Source organism: Agelaius tricolor, unplaced genomic scaffold (genome assembly GCF_023055355.1).
Source record: "Agelaius tricolor isolate 1412-34295 unplaced genomic scaffold, bAgeTri1.0.p SCAF_2, whole genome shotgun sequence".
In the NCBI taxonomy this organism is placed as follows: Eukaryota; Metazoa; Chordata; class Aves; order Passeriformes; family Icteridae; genus Agelaius; species Agelaius tricolor.
The window spans coordinates 89,013,243-89,034,211 of NW_027269262.1; the positions used below are offsets into that span (position 1 = coordinate 89,013,243).

General features: G+C 39.3%; 1 protein-coding gene across 2 annotated transcripts in view; it reads right to left on the reverse strand.

Annotated features, from left to right (window-relative positions):
* Nucleotides 1-20,969, reverse strand: part of ZFAT (zinc finger and AT-hook domain containing) — a 115,857-nt gene that overhangs the window by 78,483 nt on the left and 16,405 nt on the right. The window contains exon 3 of one of the 2 annotated variants that reach the window (XM_071421844.1): nucleotides 16,399-16,637. The exons of the other annotated variant lie outside the window; for it this stretch is intronic. The gene's annotated coding sequence lies outside the window, so the exon portion shown is untranslated. The remainder of the gene's footprint in view (nucleotides 1-16,398; nucleotides 16,638-20,969) is intronic. 2 annotated transcript variants of the gene reach the window in all.

Sequence of the window (20,969 nt, forward strand, 5' to 3'; positions counted from 1 at the left end):
TCTGCCCCTCTTCTCACCCACTGCACATATCTTCTGGAGAACATTTCATGCTTCTAGGAACAATAAAGATGAAAGCACAGCTGTGCTCAGGCACATACTGCCCATGAAAGGAAAGGACTGTGCTCTTTTTTGGACATGAATAATATTCACCCTTACGTTGGCATTGCAAGAACATTCTCTGGTCCTTGAGTCACTGAGCCTCACTACAGCAAGTGGGGTGGATTGTCCTGCCAAGAAAAGCACTTGTCTTCACATAGAACCATTGCTTGAGCATCCACGTGCCACGTGGTTTACTTTTTACATACACATATTGCAGACAGTTCTGCTTTGCACAATCACAAGCCTGTTTAAAAGGCTACATTAATAAAGGCTTGTTCTTTACCTAAGATAAGAAATCAGAGTTGGAATTGCTGAGCTTTGCTGCCTGGCCCAGTCAAAATGTTTGGAGGGTTCTGTCTGTTGGATGTCAGAAAAGAAAGAAAAGCTGTCACTGTTGAGGTGCCTGGCCAGGTCACAGAGCCACATGAAGTAAAGTTTTTGCAGCTCTGAATCAACAATTTCACAGCTTAAATAAAAATGCCTTTATGGAGGGTACCCTCAAGTTCTTCAAAGTGGCATCATGTCAAAAGCCACGTAACTCATCACCAGCAGAGTTCAGTTTCACCACACACAACACAGATCCAGGCACTGCAATCACCAGCATTGGTTGTGAGGCCCTCTTGGCACGGAGGGCAGGGATTCCTGGGGCTTCCTGTGCAGGACGTGGACTTCAGTGACCCTTGATGGTCCCTTCCAGCTCAGGATATTCTGTGATTCCATGAACAGATCCTGTCTCAAGCAGGAGCCTGATCCCAGTCTGTTCATCTCATTCTGTCACAGTTTCCTTATTGACAAAACTCAAGGCCCACACCACCCTGCTTTCCCTGTCCCTCCTGCACATCCCCTTGCCTGACCACTTTTGATGTGTTTCAGGTCCCAGTCCCAGTTTTCATTCACAGGAATATCTTTCCTGTTTTTCTCAAGTGCTCTTTCCAGATGCTTTCTGCACTCTCTCTCTCACCTCTGATGTCTCTCTAGCCACTTGCAGATAAGCTCCTGCACACACAAGTGCTTATCAAATACAGCTCCCAGTTCCTTCTCTTCACCCACTGAGTAGCTCCTTCTCATAGCCTCCATGCCTGGCTGGTATGAGTTGGCTTCTCCTGAACCAACTATTGTATAGTAATAATAACAACAATAACAACAATAATCTCTACCAAGTGCTAGAGAATGCAAAGTTCAAATACAGAGCAGGTTCAGTATTGCACAGGGCTTCAGCCTGCATCTGGAGCTGGAATCCATGAACAGAGTGTGGATGCCCTTATTGAGGGCACAGCAGATGCTGACTTCTCCTTTTCCCAGTTATATGGCTTTATTCACAAATAGGAAAAGTATTTCACTGAAGATGTGTATTCCCAAGTGTGAAATGAGAGTGCAGCTTGCTTGGCTGTTCCATTAGAGCAGCCCCACAGAATTAAGGTGATAAAATCAATCAAAAGTTAGAATTAGTACTGCTTTGTGCAGTTTTCATTTCCATTTGCATAAGCTATTTCTGGGACTCTTTCACATCCCACAGTCATACACTGCATTTGTTCAGAATCTCTGACTCATTCAGCGTTGCTGACGTACCTGACCTAGATATGAATGAGGGCTACACAGCACAGGGGCTCATGTGTAGCACAAGACTCTGCCTGGTTTGTTACAGAAGCTGGAAATTGTTGAGAGGTAAACATGAGGTTTTAAGAAGGGAGATTAGGAACAGATTTTTTTCTTGAGTTCATTTATGATATAAAACCAGCATTCATTAATTGCATCTTCCTCCTTTTCTGCTTCCTCCCTGTGGCATTTGCAATGTGCTTTGAAAAGCTTTACGTATTTCTATAGCTGAAAATTTTAGCATCTGTGCTGAAATGTGATAATTACTTATAAATTCCTCTTATCCTAGATGTCATATATATGTCATATATATTGAAGATATTCAGTTAGGGAGGCTTTACCCTAAACTTCAGTGTGTCACTTTGCTTTTTTATTTCCCCATGAGCATTTCAGAAAGTAAAGTAATTTTTGTTGAAATAGCAAATCAATAAATGTCCCATAAGCACCCAAACCAGAATGAGGCAAAGCTTTGTAGAGGGAAGATACAATAACTGGCTAAATGAGGCAGTTGTCCAGTGAGAGAAAGCAGTGAATTATGTGAGTGTGACCTAAGGATCTGCAACAAAAAATACCAATAGAGGATAAAAACAGACATATGCCAACAGCCTTGATTTAGACACTTAATGACCTTGCAGTGCTTGAATTTCCAACCTGACTGATTTTTATTATATACCAATATTTTAAGACAAAAATTCTTTAGCATTTTATGAAGTAGAGTGCATAAAGCATTCTAACAAGAGAGCAGAACACTGGTATAACAAGCTAAGTATTGTAAGAAACGGTGTAAAATAAAAATCTCCAACTTTGTGTGCACTTGCTTTAGAATGGAAAAAGCCCAAAACATGTGTCTGTGTTTTTTACTAATTATACAATAGACATACACTCTACTACATTTTAGTTTCCTGTGCTTGCTTGCAAACAATTCCCTGGGCAGATCCAATGCATGACAACCCTTTCTGTGAATATCCAATAATACCATACCTTAACTTTCCCTGGTGGAACTTGAGGCCTTTACCTCCTGTCCTTTGTTACTTGAGAGAAAAGGCCAACTCCCCTCTGGATACACCCTCCTTTCAGGAGGCTGTAGAGAGCAATTAAGTGCCCCCGAGGCTCCTTTTCTCCAGGCTGAGCATCCCCAGCTCCCTCTGCTGCTCCTCATCAGATTTGTGCTCCAGACCCTTCCCCAGCTCCACTGCTCTTGTCTGGGCACGCTCCTGCACCTCAATCTGTCTTGTAGTGAGGGACATGGAACCTGAGGTGTGTCCTCACCTGTGCCGAGTACAGCGGGACAGCCAGTGGCCTGGGACAGCCAGTGCCCTGGTCCTGCTGGCCACACCAGTGCTGACACACAAGGCCAGGAGGCCACCAGCCTTCTTGCTCACCTGGGCACACATGGGCTCATGTTTAGCTGCTGTTGGCCAGCACTCCCAGGGCCTTTCCCACTGGGCAACTTTCCAGCCACTCTGTCCCCAGCCTGGGACACTGCAGGGTTTGTTGGGACACAAGGGCAGGACCCAGCATTTGGCCTTATTGAACCTCATACAACTGGTCTGGGCCCGTCAATCCAGCCTGTCCAGATCCCTCTGCAGGACCTTCCTACCTCCAGCAGACCACATTCCTTCTCTTACCTTTAATGTATGTATGTCCTTAATGTCCTTTGGTGTACCTTCATGAAGGTACATTTAATCCCCTCATCCAGGTCATCAATAAAGATCCTAATCAGGGCTGGACCAAGTACTGAGCCCTGGGAAACACCACTGGTGACCAGCCACCAACTGGCTGTGTCACCATTCACCACCACTCTGGGCTCAGCCATTCAGCCAGGTTTTAGCCAGCAAAGAGTGCACCTGCCCAAGCTGTGCAGTTTCTCCTGGAGAATGCTGTGGGAAGAGGTGTCAAAGGCTTTGCTGAAGTCCAGGCAGACAACACCCACAGCCTTTCCCTCACCCACTACATTGTCACCTGGTCATAGAAGGTCAAGCAGGTTTGGATGACCAGGCCTTGCATGACCCCCTGCTGGTGGGACTGATGCCCTGATTGTTCCTTATGTGGTGACACACAATGATTTGCACCATGACTTCCCCTGGCACCATGGTCAGGCTGTAATTCCCACATCCTCCTACCAGCCCTTCATGGGTGTTGCATTTGCCAAGCTGAAGTCATCTGGGAGCTCCCCACGTAGCCAGGACTGCTGATAAATGATGGAGAGTGCCAGGGCGAGCTCTTCCTCCATTCTGTCACAGCCCTGGGGTGGATCCCATCCGGCCCCATGGACGTGTTGCATTATTTTTAAAAGAAAAGGGACCATTGTTTAGTGAGAGCAAAGACTAAACTTTGTTAAGTAATTAAGCACTTCTTCCTGGGTTTTGTAAACTGTTTTTCCACTAAGGGAAAACTTGAGCTATATTTACAGCTGTGGAGGTAATCAGCAGTATCCATTTAATATAGATTCTGGGGGAGGACACAGAGCATTCTCAAAAGCTACACAAGTTTAAGAAATTTTTTTTTAAGTTAATTAGCACATATATTATTATCAGATTTTTATTTTCTCATTGATTTCAAAGGGAAAACAGTTTGAGCTTATGCTCTGCACTTTTGGAAGTTCTACTTGAAAATGCAAAGATGAATGCTCAGAAATTATAGGGGGTTGTTTGGCAATCAGCTCTATGCTTAAGGAAAAAAAAGTTACCATTGCCTTCCTGTAAATGCTACATTATTTTTTTCCACATTATCTGTCTGCAGTAACTGTATCTGCTTGTTATTTTTATCTGCCATGTTTAATGTGGAGTTCTTGTTTAGGACTGCATAATTGCTGTTTTCTTGTTACAGAACATTAACTTTATGCTTCCAGTAACAACTTTATAATGAAAATGCTAATAAAAATGGGGCATTGCAAACTACACAGTTACAAATCTCTCCAGAGCTTAGTATGAGGCTTATCATAATTCTTGACATCTCAGGATTGTATAGTCTACTGATACTGATTACACTGCACAGTTAATTTAAAAATTATCTCCTGCAGGCCTGAGAGAAAGGCAACAATTATAAATAACTTCAGAAAAATATATACATACTGAAAATGCTTCTAATAAAGACTCTGGTTTTCTCAGTGTAGCAATATAGTCACTGCAGGACTCAGAAATACCCTGTATTAATCACATTTCTGCTTGCAGGTTTATTCTGGTTAATCCTATTACAACTGTACAGCATGTTTTTCCTTTGGTAGGTGGTGTCAGACTAGCTGGAGACAGCAGCACAGGCTGGAACACTGTGCAGGTTTAAATGACAGTTTTCCTTGTTCTTTTAAGTACTTTTGGATTGGGGGTTGTTTTCTTACACAGGGACCTATAAGACAAGAAATAAATTAGAAAAATGAAAGTTAAGAAATGCTATTATGTGCTGTTTCTTCAGTCTAGTACAAAATGAACACTGTGCAGCTGGACTGAGATAGAAATGCATGTGAGAAAGCAAACTTTGCCTTAAGCTTTTCAAAATGTAGGACTGTCAAAACAGAAGATTATTTATATTTATGTTTATGTATAAAAAGTGCAGCACAATATCCAAACAGCACCCTGATTTCATTCTTTTCACCTTTACTGTAATTCAGGGCAAGAGGAAATACATATACACACCAAATTAAAAAAGGTAAATTCATAGTACAAATGGAATATTCTCCACACCACTATGTGGTACTGAAAAAGACACGAAAAGAGGTGTAGAGGATAGACATCTTTGTTATCCTATTTCTGCTGGGAAAGTTGCCACTGCTCTCATGGAACAGGGAGCTATTTATAGGATAGTGGAACAGAGAGGAAAAGCAGCACCAATCATGCTGGGTTTGATTTATTAGCTCTACAGGAGGAATTTGACAAGCATGATATACCCAAACGATACAAATCTGACAGCTTCTCCATGATTTGTGTGATGGTAATTTGGTTAGACATTGCATCATATGTTTGACTTCAGCAGATTGCTGTACAATTCTCAATCTTCATCAATTTTCTGCAAGATTATCATTTAAATACTTAATACATTAAGTACCCTCCCAGAAAAATGAGAACCACCACCACCACTACCTACTGACATAATTTACCTGGACTTATGGAAATGGAAAAGCATTGGAGACTGTCCCACACAACATCCTTGTCTCCAAATTGGAGAGACATGAATTGGATGGATGGATGGATGGATGGATGGATGGATGGATGGATGGATGGATTGGATAAAAGCAGGAGGCTTGGAACTAGATGACCTTTAAGGTCCCTTCCAAACCCTTCTGTGATGCCATGAGCTAGGTCTGTCTGCCTATAGCTTCTGGAAGGTCAGAAGCATCCAGAATTCCCCAGTGACTACAGAAGGAGGTTGATAAGACCACTGTGACCATATAAACAAAACTCTAAAGCAGCACATTCCTACTTATGAAAAACCCTAAGGGATCTGTGCCATATTGATAGCATTGATTTGCTCATTAATCTCTGCATCTTCCACATTATCACAGCCCAATACTTCCCTCGTTGACATAATAAATGGTGCTGCTAGAATGAAAATCCATTGACAGGGAAAAGCTGTAAATACATCTTTTTTCAGAGTAATATTGCTTGACTGACAAAACGTCCAGTCACCACCTATTCATTCTTTGCTCCTTACAAGGAGGAAAACACATGCACTGCACAGTATTTGTGGGTATTTTAACCAACCCCTCCTTCCCTTCTCTCTTACAGAGGAATTTTGAAAGTAGTATCGAGATTGCACCACAAAACGTTTTAAGGAACATTTTCAGTTTTACAGTTTTCCTAAAAATCACTAATACTGCTTATCTTTTGAATACTCCAGCTACTGAAATGTGATAACAACGCTGAATTGTATATTCTACAGGCAGTCTGTGTAAGAGAAGGTGACTTCACTTCTCTAAATACCATTTACTAGGGCTGACAGACTCCAACTATACTCCTTAATTGGAATAAGCTGTTTGAATTTCTTTTTTATTACTCCTCCAGTATAAGCTCTCATCTTCAGGTTTCACTGGGCAGTATCTCAAACCCAAACAACTCTGTATTCTGTCTGGCATTGTTCTCTTGGCCATGCTACAAGGTTTTTCCTCATTCAAGAATGATTTATTATTCCTTTTCCCTTCCTCCTTTGATAAAAACATGTTGAGGGTGCTTAATTTGTAAGTCTGCTGCTCTAATGAGATAATTGTTCAAATTGGAGGGTAAAAGCAAATAAATTTTGTAGCTTGCACACCTGAATACTCTCTCTATTTTTGGAGATTTCTTCAGTAATTTTCTGTGTTAACAATGAATAGAAGCTTAAGCATTAAAGGTTCAGCTAGACTTCTTTCTGCTTCACTTCTCTTTCTCTGGAAGAACAGCACAGTTGCATAACACGTGAAGTGCAGTCCCTAAAAACCATCTGCTCAGTCTCCTTTCGTTAGCACACCATGGCAAGGGTTTGGGCTTGGCTATTTTTGTAACACAGACACCACTACTTAAACATCCAATAAAACTATATGAGTTCTGGTTTTATGTTCATACAAGGAAACTCTGCTGAGAAATTACTCATCCCTGTTACAGCTCAGCCATCAATTTTGCAAAACTCATTTATGATTAAACTCATGCATGTATTGTGGACACTTCACATGCTTTATGACAGTTTACATTTGCTCATATTTATTATCTTCTGATGTATTCTGAACCATAACTGAAGCCTGATTATAATCTCATTCATATTAATGAGAGCCAGAAAAAAAGCCACCTTAGAAATCAATGAAGTCAGATGTTATGGAATTTTATGGAGTCAGAATCTGCCTTTCAGTCACAACAATTTTAGATAGATTACACGGTCCCACATCAGCAGCACTACTCTGCCACAAAAACAACCATCAAATGCAATTAACAGATGTGAGCTGTCATTGAGATCAAGCCTTTGGAAGTTGTTACTTTAGTGTGACCTTACTTACCTGTTTTTCTAGCAGAAATGCTGCAGCTCAAACAAAAATTCAGGGAAGTTTGGTATTCTAGGATTTCTTAATATCCCATCTGGACACACTGGAGGACATCCAGCCAAGGACCAACAGAACCTTGACAAACCTTGTGGTTCCCATGCATGCAGGCCATGTGTGCAAGAGCTCCAGAACCAGAGCAGCCAGTGAAAGGTCAGAGCCTGGCACAGTGCAATGCTCGACATGGTCACTGTCACACAGCAGCACACATGGATGTTTAATTAAAATGGCATCTACATCAAAAAGGATGTTTTTGATGGAAGGAATGGCAGCCTTCATTCTGCATCCCACAATATTAACTACTGCCTTATCAGTTGAAGCATTAGTAAGCAAACATTCTTATCAGCATTGCCGTGGGAAAAACTTCACTAGATCTTGATTGTTCTTACACTGCTATATATATATATATATATACACACACAGTATTTATGCTACAATACCTTAAATCTGCACTTTAAGCAGTCTAAATAAATAGAAAAAAAATGGTTTTAAGATGAACATCTGTATGAAAACTATTTCTGATTGTTCAACATGCAATTGGTTTTTCTAGTATTAAAAAAAAAAGAAAAACTATATCAAAACCTTTACTCTTACCATCAAACACCATCCAAGATTATTTAAATATTTATTTTCTCTACTAAGCATGTGAAGTGGCTAAATTTTCCATTTCCTAAATGTACTGATTCCAAATAGGAAAAAACTTTATATAGCAACAAGTCAAAAAAGTTCAGAAAGGGGAAATCTGGGAAATTTGTGCTTCAAAAACCTACAAAACACCTATCAATTTAGTTGACCAAGAAGCATCATAGCATAAAGAACATAGATAGAAAAGATTCCTCACAACTTCTTAATTTAGTTTTCACTAAGTTTTCTGATGTGAGGATGCCTGAGCTAAATGCAGATATAAATACATTTACTAGTGGGAGATGTAACATCACTGTTGAAATTCCTGCAGAACAGAAAGAACCAACATACACACTAGTGCCTCTCATCTGAAAACTCTACAAAATTATCTTCCCTCTCCTTTGCCCCTCAAAGATTCCATCTTTTGATAAGACAGCATTTGCTTCTTGCTTTCCTGCCTCTATCCTATAAGACCAGCTTTTTTCTAAGAGCAATTTAAGCAGGAAGGGGTCGGGGGTATTTCTTTGTTTCATAGCAGAAGCCAGATTTCATTAACATGTCTCCGAAGGTACAAAGTTTGTGTTTCCAGCTGACAGAGACAGACCAGTGTCAACCCCTCGGTGTGGGATGCTTCCAAGAAGTGCCTCTGCCTGGAGAACCAGAGCAGCTGTGACAGTGGAAATCCTGGGTGTGTTATGGCTCCATTACAGGCAGGAAGCAGCCCACAGCAGCTATGGCAGGCAGTTCATGGGATGAACGAGACTTCATGTCTGCTGGGACATCACACACAGCTAAAAAGCTGCTGTGGACTGCCAGCACTGGACTGTGATCCAGGCTAGAGACTTGCTATAAATTCTTTAGAATAAGTGTGAAACATCTCCAGAAAAAGAGATGGTTAACAGATTTCATTTTCCACTACATGGTAGTTAGTCAATTCAACTGATTTAATAATATGTGGGGAAATGTGTTTATTAAAAAAATGCATTAAGCTATGCACTTAATGTATATGCTTTCAGCATGTTTTCCATAGCCTTAAGTAAACAGAGCTCAGTTCACAAAGCATCTTTCATCCCTGCCACTTCCCTTTTTCCTGTCAGACAAAGATAAGGCTTCTGTGAAGCTTGGAAAAATAATTTTTCACTTTATTAAAATAGATTTTTCAGATAAAGCAATATTGTTTACAGGAAATTATTTCCCTGCTGAGACAGTGACGTTATCAGACAACAAACAATTCTGACTGACATAAACTGCATTTCCTTCGTTCTGCTTCCAGGGCCCATGTACTGTTCCATGATCAGGCTTTCCTTGGCTGCAAAGGTGGACAAGTGAGGGATCTGCTGCTCCTTAACAGAAAGAGAAAACCCAATGCCACAGCTAAGACTCTCACTATTCATACTCACCTACTATAAAATCATGTTTTAAGTTCAAGCTTTAGGCAGTTTAACTTTGTCTGTACTCTCCCCAGACACAGAACCTCTATAAAGCATGAATTAAGCTGGTCAGAACCAGCTGGCATGGTTAAAAGGAAGTGAGCTGAATTTTGGAAGAGCCTTAGTAAACACAACAGACAAGTAAAGCAAATATCAATAAACATCTATTGCAATACTTGTACTTTTAGCAGAAGACAAATCCAGAAAGAATAAAACATATGAATAAATGTATTTTCAAAATTGCTGTGAAAAAATCCACATTAACTATGCCCCTGGGTTTTTCAAGAGAAATTTAATTTTTAAGTGACTTACCATTGATGTCATATCTATAAAAAACTTCCAGACAATCTTATAAATCATTCACACTCAATCTTTGCCCAAGATATTTATCCTATTTTGGTTTAGGCCATCACTGGCACCATGGAATTATCACTGTTTACCTAAAAAGCATCAACAGAATGGAAGAAAAAAGTGAACTACACTATTTAAAACAATGTGTCAAATTCTGCAGGGTTATTTTATGCTTGGAATCTAGAAGTTTAGTTTTAGTTTAGCACAAACCAGAATGCCAAACATTACCTCAACAAGAAGGAACAGTACCCAAATCAGTGTCTGATTCTCAAATGAAGATTTTCACAAAACAGAAAACAAGTCAGCACTCACAAGTGCAGCCAAGCAAGAAGGGTACACACAGGCACAGTACTCATTCCCCTATGAAATCCTCACTTAAAAAAACCCCAAAAACAAACAACTCCTTCTTCCCCCTGCCAAATACTGGTCCTGACACTCTTCAGTGTGTGTGTTTGCTCCCTTAGGAGAAGCCAAACTATTTGAAATTATTTGATAAAGTATCATTATAACCTACTCTACTGCCTATGTAACCAAGGAGTAGCTAAACAAAATCCACAAATCTGGAACCACAAAGAACTCTAACTCTTGAAAAACTCAACTATTCAAATACTTACATTAATGAAAGCTTCAACAGGCTTACTATATTTACATTTCATTCCTAATGAGTTTTTAAGCACTGCATCAAAAGCAGTCAGAACTGTTCTTTAATAAACAACAGTGTCTAGTTGGATCATACTTGAGTTTCTGCAATATGAATTCTAGATTTCAAATGTGTTAAAAAAAAAAACCAAAAAAAACCAAAAAAACCCCAAACCTGCTGAAATACCAAATATGTCTCCACATTTGATCTGCTCAGAATGTTTACTCATTGTCCATGCTACCAAGGAAATTAGCTCCACACAGAGACACTGGCTGAAAAGATGAATCTCAGATATTTTGATTGGCAGTAACTGTTGATTTGAGGACTCCTTCTTGCCATCAACCTTTTTTTTTTCTGTTTTTGTCACTGTACTATTGCATGGCTCCATGTGCCAGTGGTGCACACAGTGCACCAAGCAAGGACATGGATCCAGTCTGAGAAGGACAGCGAAAGCATTTCACTGCTTCCCATGACACCAGAGAGCTGTGCTGGTCACACAGCCTGCTCCTTCCTGGGAGCAAGGCAGGAATCACAGTGGGATGGGTCAAGAGTGTGAGTCAGCTTTCACCACCACATAACAAGTGACAGCAAAGCTGCAAGATGTCACAGCCTCACAGGGAAATCCTTCTGTCTTGGCACTTTCCTCCTGCTTCAGCACAGCTGTCAAACCCAGCATTCCCAGAGCCTGGCAACCCATGGCAGGATGGGTGAAGCAAAGACAGCAGAACCTCAGCAAAGTTCTCTCAGGCAGAGTCAGGGACACCACGAGGCACTGATTCTGGGAATGGAGTAGAATAGACAGACATGCAGATTCTTTCTGGAGACAAGATTGTTTTTAATTACATCATCTCTCCTGAGGAGGAGAACTTGCATCCCTCCTTCTTCCCTAGTTCATCCCAGCTGGAGATATGTGTTTTTGTTAAACAGATGCACTGAATAAAAATCCAGAAGAACAGTTTGTCCATGCAGAAGTGCATACACAGCAAACACATGGTTGCACTGCAGTGTTCACACAGACAGGGGTGATGTTCAGATACAGGATTTGATGTTATCTCTTCCATGCAATTCCTCCAGTGCTATGTATTGCATAACACCTGCCCACAAGGACTTCTACGTATTAAAAAGACCTCTTCAGTTTGTAAGCAAAAATAGAAGCACAACAAAATGTTCAATTATAGCAAAATGAGGCTCATGTGTGTGAATTTAAATGAGGACAAATCCTCTTACTGATTTTTATAGTGTATTTGGCCTCATAAGTAAAAAATATTAGATTTTAGAGTCTGAGCCTTTCAAGTATTAAGAAGGATACCAGATTGTAAAAGTGATCCTCAAGAAGCCTGTTTATACTTTATGAAGATGAGGAATTCCATGTATCCCCTTCTTCCATTTGAATAAAAATATTTAAGTTCTTTAAATTTTTTGATACCTAAGAATGCCCAAATGCTGAAGCCATACTTAACAACACACCCATCAGCAGAATCATCAGTGATTCTAAGACATGGTAGAAGAGCTACTAGGAAAACAAGAGATCCTTGTCTTCTTTTTTCTCCTATGCAGATTTCCCTATCAAAGATATTTATCATTTTTTAAGATAAAAGGGCAAGAGAAATTGTTAAAGCTTAGTAGTTTGACTACTTGAATGATCTCTTGGTTTGGGAATTGATTTTACAGCACCCTGTAAGTCTATTCCTCCTTTGACAATGATCAAGTAGATAATAAGCAATAAATCACTGCTGCAACTGAGAACTGAACATTCAAGATAAGGTTTTAGATTATTTCTGTCATCCTTGTATGAGACATTGCTTTTCAAGCAAAGATATATTGTCACAGTTTATTTGCAATTAGAAAGATACAGATCCCATCAGTTAAAGCCTGTTTCCCAACAAACATGTAGGCCTTTATACAGTCAGAATCATAATTTCAATATAAAGAGATTTCTAGAAATACATACTGCTTCCATAGAAGTTCATGCTTACAAAACTAAATACTACTGAAAAATAGGATTCCCTGCTTGCCAGTGTCACTTGGTCATTGAGGAAAGCTGCCTTTCCAAATCAGTTTAATTAAACACCCACCCCCCAGCCCCACCACTTATTAGAGCTGAGTGTAGGATGTTTATAGGAACTAAAAATTAGCTGAACTATACAAATTCAGCAGTGCCTTTCAGGATATCAAAAACTAAACCTGCACAGACATACTCTGGTGTATGGATTTGCACCACTCATACAGTACATGCAACTCTTATTACCCTTCACTAACATTATGAAGTCAATCCGTGCATTTTAACATTTAATCTTCTGAATATCAGAACACAGTTATATCCATGTGCAGTCCCTGATGTTGTAGAGATCCAAAAGCAAAAATAAGATGTTTCTCTTTCACAGCCCCTGTAGAAGAGCATGCTATTTCACTTACATGCCAAGGCCCTTGATGTTCAGTACAGTTCTAGAAATCCCACTTTTTAAAACTGAAACTGAACTCTAAAATATGTATGGGAGATAAATGGAGTGGTACAAACTGGGAGTCCTCAAAAATGTCCATCTCAAATTCTATGCAAAAACAACCCTTTGTTTATATTTCCAGTTTTCTTAGCATGCTAAATTTTACAGCATTTGTTGCAACATTTGTGCATCTTATTTTTATGTTTTTAAAATAATTCCCATTTCTCCTCTGGAACTTTTTAAAGGCAATTCTACTATTTCAATTATTTTCATTCTTATTTTCACCTCCAGTTTCAGCTACTCAGAAATACAAGTCATTTTAAATAGCAGAAGAGCAAAACATTCCTCAGCCTCAGCATCTGAACTTGTATTTTACAGGTGTGTTTAATGTGATGTCCAGTCTTGAACAAACAAGACCTTAGCAGTGCAGGAAGATAAAATTCTGATGAACCAAATCAGTCAAGAGGCCGAGCCTCAGCCTTCTCCAAGTTCTTTTCTGAACAGGTGTTTGCAGCTTTATTGGGTAAAAGGAATCACAGATGCAGATTATTTCATGCATAGAGGAGGGGGAAAGCCCTCCAAATATTTTAACAGTTGTTCTTTGTATGAAGGAAAACATGAGCTCAAGCAATTCTGCTGAATGCAGCTGTGAGTTCCAAGCAAGGAAAGACAGCACTCAAGCAGGCCAGTGCAAAGGACAAAGGACTGCCTTTGGAGTCACCAAGCACTTTGGGGTATTGCTCACAAATGGTCACAAAAAGTGCCCAGAGGAATACCACAGGCAAACCAAACACTGGACTTCACAGGTACTCCAGCTACTGAGCAAGGGTCAGCCTTGGTATTCATCACAAGCTTTTATCAGCAAAGGCAGCTGTACTTGCACCTGCACACACAGCTCATGCCAGCCACACGTAGCTGTGTGGCCCCTGTGTCACTGGATCCCCAGCCTGATTTTCATCCAGGTATTTCCCTCTACTGCAAAACACCAGGAACTGATCAGTGTCACACAACACTGGCTTCACACGAACAAGATGAGCTCATTTGCTTGCTGGGCATCAGGCTGATGTGCCAAATCTGCCTCTTCTGTTCCCAAATTTCACTGCTGTGTTTGTGAGCCTGTCCTGCCTCATTCTGCAACAGTTGCTTCAACTCCTCATCCCCACCAGAACTGCACAGCTGCCAGGCCAAATCCCCATCATCCCTTCCCAGACATCCCAGTACTGCAAAGCTTACCTGGGATCATGGCATAAATATACATTTGGACAACACTACAATATCCACCTTCTTCAGCTGCAAACAACAGCCACATTTGAGACACGTTAAGATGTTGGGACTTGGTATTTCATGACCAGAGAGAGCAGATCCTTTCACTTCAAACACTTGGCAAAAAAAAAAAAACCAAACAAAAAACCCCAAAACAAAACAAAATAAAAAAAACAAAACAAAACAAAAAAAACCCACAAAAACTCAAGCAAAAATACAGTGTGGATTTTAAAATTTATTTAAAATTTATTTATTTATTGCAGTTACAAGCTACTTCAAATTATTTTTGTGTGCTGACATTTGACAGCTCTGTTTGAGTACATGGATTAGACACCAGTACAATATGAAGGTATGCACAAGTTCAATTCCACAAGACTGGACTGACAAACTGCACATGAACTAGGCTTATTAAAAACCAAAAGCAGCACTTATGTGGCATGTGGAATGGCAAAGACAGCACTAACCAAAATGAACACTAGATTCATTATAATACATTTACTTTGATCTAAGAAGTTTGTTATCAGAAACAATTTCCTTTCTTCTAAGTCCAAATACTGTCTAGAACTAGGAAATGCTAAATGTTTACAGCAAAGAAAGCTTAGAAAACAACTACCAGCATTTTTTTAAGGCATCAAGCTTTGTAGCTTCTGCATCAAAGTCCCTTTTATAAATAGACAGCCATGATTTATCAAACCAAATAAGATCATTATTTTTAAAAAAGCTATTTAAACTGAGGTTATATTAGGTGTGCAAGTTGCTTTAAAAATCTTTGTAGAGGTGCTAGCAATGAATTAGATCACTAAGTAAATTCACAACCTTCTATCACCACACGTTCCTGTGTCACCAGACAGGACACAGGGTAAGGAACAAAATGGTTACAGTAATGGGACCATCACAGAAAAATGGCTGTCCTTGGTTCACCTTTGGTCATTCATTGACAGCTTCAAAATTACCACCTTTCCAATGCTTATTAGTCCAGTTTTCCCAGGACTAAGAAATCCTCCAAGTTTTAATTCTGATAAGTTAAGGAGAAAATATTTTACTGTTTAAATGTATCTATATTTTTGGTCATAATCATCTTTTACAGGACCACTATAGTGAAGCTAAACAAATAAATACCTAGGTTTGGTATACTAACATTTAAATCCAACAAAATATTTCATTTAAGTGTTAGGGAATAAAAAAATAACATTTGAGGGGGTAGGACAGAGAGCTAGATTATTGCAAGAATATTTTTTCTATTAGCAGCAGTTACTCTCATTGGCCATCCCTTTAAAAATAGAAGACTAGAGTGAAACAAAGGAAAGAAATCCCAGGCCAGATCCAGGCAACAGCATGTGCAAATCCCACTGGAGAAAAGTGGAAAGCTGAAGCTGTTCTGCAGATACTGTTCCTGATGTCATGACTATTTGAAGTTGTTCAGGAACTGAACCAGTGAAGACTTCTGAAGGAATACTTTCAAAAGCTGTTATTTCCAAGAACAGCAAACCATGGTGGGGGCAGCACAAACCACACCACAGACAAGGCCATACACTGTGGATTGGGAGAACAGCAAAAACAGACTGGGTGATATGTTTTTAACCTTTATTTTGGTCTTGGGTTATGCCCAGCTAACAATTAGGAGCACAACCTTCTCACAAGGAGACTTGGAATACAAAATTCCAGAGAAAACAACAAAAAGCAAGGCACAGCAGATATGAGGCCTGCTAAGTATTGGACAGCATTGATAATAATTTGTCCCCACAGCCCAAAGTAAGAGAAGCTGCTAGAACAGACCATTGATGAAGCAATGAAGGGTTGATGGCTAACTGCATAGTTCACCAGCACCTGTCATTCCAAGGAAGCCTAATCCTGTAATTTATAACACGAAGCAGCAGAGAACTCAGCTTTGAGCAAAGCATGCACCAGCTTTGGATCTCCATTTCAGATCAGATTTCAGGAGGTCACACCTACCAGCCAGGATAATTCACAGGGAGGCAATCCATCTCTGTCTGTAGAAACACTGCTTGACAAATATAAATGCACATATGGATTCATGACAGCTCCTCCTTCTGCTGTTGTCCAAGCATAGCCAGGTGCAGCAAACATCTGACTGAAAGCTGGAGCTGGTACAGCTTCCAGTCGGGGATGTTTACAGCAACAGACTACCATACATCACTGCAAGGGCCTCGGTGCAGAGCAGCTGCTCACCTCTAGGAGAGGGAAATAAAAAAAGAAAGGATTTAAGACTAGCTTCTGTAGCATCCCAGCCAATTACTGTGCAGCTAATATTGAAGAAAACATGTTTTTACATTCAGTAGCAAAAATAGTTTTAGATGCACACACAACTTACATTAAATTAACATTTCTAAATGTAGCAACTAGATGAAAAATTCTCAAATTCAATAGTCATTTTAAGACATCTCTAGGTTCAAACAGGTTAATTCTTATCTATATATTGTTTTATATTTATGTAAATATATATTTAATTTATACATTTAAAATAGACATAAAATAATTATTATTTTAAAGATACATTGACTTTACTTCCCTATAGACTCATTCCTGGAGGTCTCAAAAACAGACTTCCACTTTGAACTTTCCCATGAATTTTGAAAATGGCTATTCTCTCATAAATATTTATGGTTTTAAATACAGCTCTATGCAAAATTAAAGGCAGAAGCAAAAACAAGCCATGTTCTTAATGAAAAAATACCAGAAACAAAAACTAGACAGAATTCTGAAAATATTTACCCTCAAGGTCAAAATCCTGCCTGATCAGTTTAAAGCTCTATTACAACCAACTGATTAAAATAAACCCAAACCAAACCCACTCTCTTTGGGTAAGCATTAAAGGAGAGAAATGGGATGAGAGGGAAAGCAACCTCAGGATGGAACCACTTCACTCCCCATCCTCAAGTTCCTATCAGAACTCCCACAACACTTGCATTCAATTCTGCAATAATTTTTTTCTCCAAGTTAATAGAACCTTTATAATATTAAAATTTAGTATTTACACTGTATAATAGTCAAAGAGGAAATAGTGTACCTTACACTGAAGTATTTACTAAAAGCATTTCACTCAGTTGGTTGTTGCACTTTCTCCTAATGCTCTGATTTCACGCCATGGACTTGGGAGCATTCAACCATTCTGGCTTGATCATATTCACATACTACTTAGAAGCCTTAATTTTGTAGTTTATAGCAGAACACCTTCCTCCCACTAACAGAGCTGCAAGCAGAATGATATATTCCCCATTTAACAGTCTTTATCACTTCCAAATGAAAATAATTTTTCAAGTCACAAGTTTTCCAGTGCCAGATTATACATAAACTTCAGCAATTCAAGGTTGCTTGTTCTCTCTTCAGACCTCCACAGCAACTCATACAACCAGAAATTATGACAAGGTGTTTAAAACTGAAAAAAAAACTACTGTATTCAAGATTTCTAAAGTTCCAGAAACCCACTCACATCCAGTTTTCAAAGAAAGGTTTCCCTCTGCAACACAAGAAATTGTTACTAGTAAGTGAATTTCATTATTGCAGCAGCATGCCAAGATTAACGAGGAAGCTCCATGCAGTCACTATGGATACCATGCTGACCTTCATTACTTTTGAGAATAAATAACTAAAAAGCCAGTGGTCATTTGCAACAAAGGCCTCTTCAGGCTGTTCCAAAACTGAAAATTCCTATTTTACATTGGAAAGAAATAGGCTATTTCATGCAGAGGTAGGCACATGGTATTTGACTAATTAGGCTGCTGAGCATTAAGTTGCAATGAGGCATTTCTTTGGTTGCTTTCTTTAATACTTCTTAAGGAATAATGAAGGTTACTACAATGTTACCTGCCCAAAGAGAACAAACTCTCCACAACCTTGTTTTGTTTTACCATATGCATCATCATAATGCCAATCTACATGACAATAGCATCTCTTGGTGCATTATTAGATTCACTATCAACTATAAATACCTGCATAACATCTTACAAAGTAATTATGTTGTATAAAAGGAGTTGAGATTTTCATTTCTGAACATGGTATTGAAAAAGGCAGAGGCATTACAGGTGACAGTACAACTACATGCTTGAAACACGCCAATTTCTAGAAAAGTTCAGTCAAAACTGAAGCCATACATTCATTAAGAAGCCTCTTCAGCTATTTTCCCAACCTTTCTTCTTTTCAAACAAAAAAGTAGAGAGCATACTCCAATCTTCCTTAATGGCACAGCCCTATTGTTTTCATAAAGACTAAAAGCTCTGAAAATAAACAGGATTTTTTCTAGTATCACAAGCTGAAGAACATTGGCTGCTGGCTTCTGTTAATGCCTTTAACTGTTTCTCTTGGGGACAGTAATAAAAGATACCATTCTTTGAAGTGTGAGGTCCCCTCCTAAGTCCACACATAGAGAACACAAGGAATGATGCAGATCTTCAATAATACATCAAGTCCTTCTGACATCTGAAATTTACCTCCTTGTTATTAGCAGCAACATAAGATCACCCTCCTAGGAACTGTTCCTCAGCTGTCAATAGTCCAGAATAACAACAACAAAGAAAAATTAAAATCCTTATTTAAGTACCAGAAAATTTGTGAATGCTGGCTGTTGACTTCCATTGTGAAGTTCTTCCTACTATATTTAGATTTGTGTGCAGTTCAAGATTCCCTTTAATAGTTAGGATTTAATGTTTAATTCTCAATTCTCTTCTGGTCAATATGCATGACTTTAAAAAACCCTCATGGGATTCCCCTGATGGAAAAGTCAGGAAGAGACACTTTTACAATACTGTTTGTGTTCATTCACCAGTTTCAAATCAAAGCCATGCAGATCACCAAGACTTACTGCAACTTTCCCAAGCCTCCATCATTAATTTAGCAGTCACACAGAACTTCTATTGCACCTTTCATGAGCACCTTGAGTAAAAAGTCCAGCAAGACAGGAAGGAGGAGAAAGAAGAAAGGAAGAGGGTGAGGAAGCAAACAGCCAAAGAGCTTCCTCCTTCTTTTCCCCCACACCTTAAGACTTCCTCACTCTACAACCACCATCACCACTGAAACTCAGTGTATTTAGGGCCTCAGTTACCACATAAAAATACTGAAAAGTGAATGGAGCCCAAGGAGCCTGTGTGTGCATGCTCGTGTGTGTGTGTTCGGAGCCAAGATCTTGTCAGTCAGTCCATCTGTCAGTCAAAGCAATTTAGCCTGAGATGCCTGATGCCGGCACAGTGATGAGAAATGACAGAGGCAGACAGATGTTCACTGTTGCCATGAGGTTTTTTTTTTGAAGTCATGAATATTAACCAGAAGAGAACTGAGAATTAAACATTAAAACATAACTATTTAAGGAGTCCTTGAACTGCACACAAATTGAAATACAGCAGGAAGAACTTCACAGTGGATATCAAGAGCTTCCACTGTGAACTGCAGTGAACTGACACCCACACAGAGTTCACTGTGGCACTACAAGTTAACAATACCCATCATGAGGAATTACAGTGAAGTAGGAAGTGAACACAAGTAGTTTTAACACTGCATTTCCTGGGTATTTTCAGAAAAACACGTTCAGCTTCTTTTGATCACTAATACTTACACAGTGCAACTAATAAATTCAGCACAAGAGGGAGAAAGACCTTTCAAACTGGGACATGAATTCTAACAAAATGAAAGATTGAATCTAACATTACCAGTTGTAAAGAAAAAGGAAAAAAAGTGTCTTTGTATTTTAAAAATGTCTGGGAAAGCATGAAAGTAGAATGTTACTAGCACATCTCAGATGGAATTTCAGTGAGGGCTGGATGCATATACCATATGAAATTATTTCAGTAAAACAAACTACAGAAGTCTGTGTGGTAAATTAATTATTTTTATCTGACAAATGGAGTTCTAAGGAGGACAAACTACTGAAAAAGGATAATGGTGTGAGACAAAATAAAGTTCAGATCCTTATTCAAGATTGCCCCACATCTTAGTCTGAACAAAGTTCGAAAAAGTCATAAATTTAGTGTGCTCTGCCTAAGAATGATGGCAGCAGTTATATACCCCCTTCTTCCCCACCAGAGTCTCATATTCCTCTGGCTGAGCAACACAGCTCAGCCTAAAGAAACCATATGTTTATTTATGGAACAGCATCTTGGCTCTCCACGGGGTGGAGTACCATACCCAAGATGTCATTCAGGCCAATTAAGTCTTTATTTCAGGGAAGTTCTGCAGTAACTGGTAATCTCCACAGTCACCACAGGAGGTAGGAAGTGGTTAATTCAAGGTCATTTTGCTTTAAAAATGAGCTAAAAAAAATTAAAACTCATCTACCACACTAAAAAGTTATCATAATGAATTACCCTCATAAAGTCCCAACCAGAAGGTTAACCTGCAATCAAGAACAGAAAAAAAAGAAACATTATTACCACCCTTACTTGTATTTCTCTTCCTCAGTACACAGTCATCCAGCTTTTTATATTGCTACAGGAGATAGAGCAACATGCACTGTTATTTTCACTTTCTAGATTTTAAACTTTTCCAGCAGGACAGCCTCATCCCAATGCACAAGA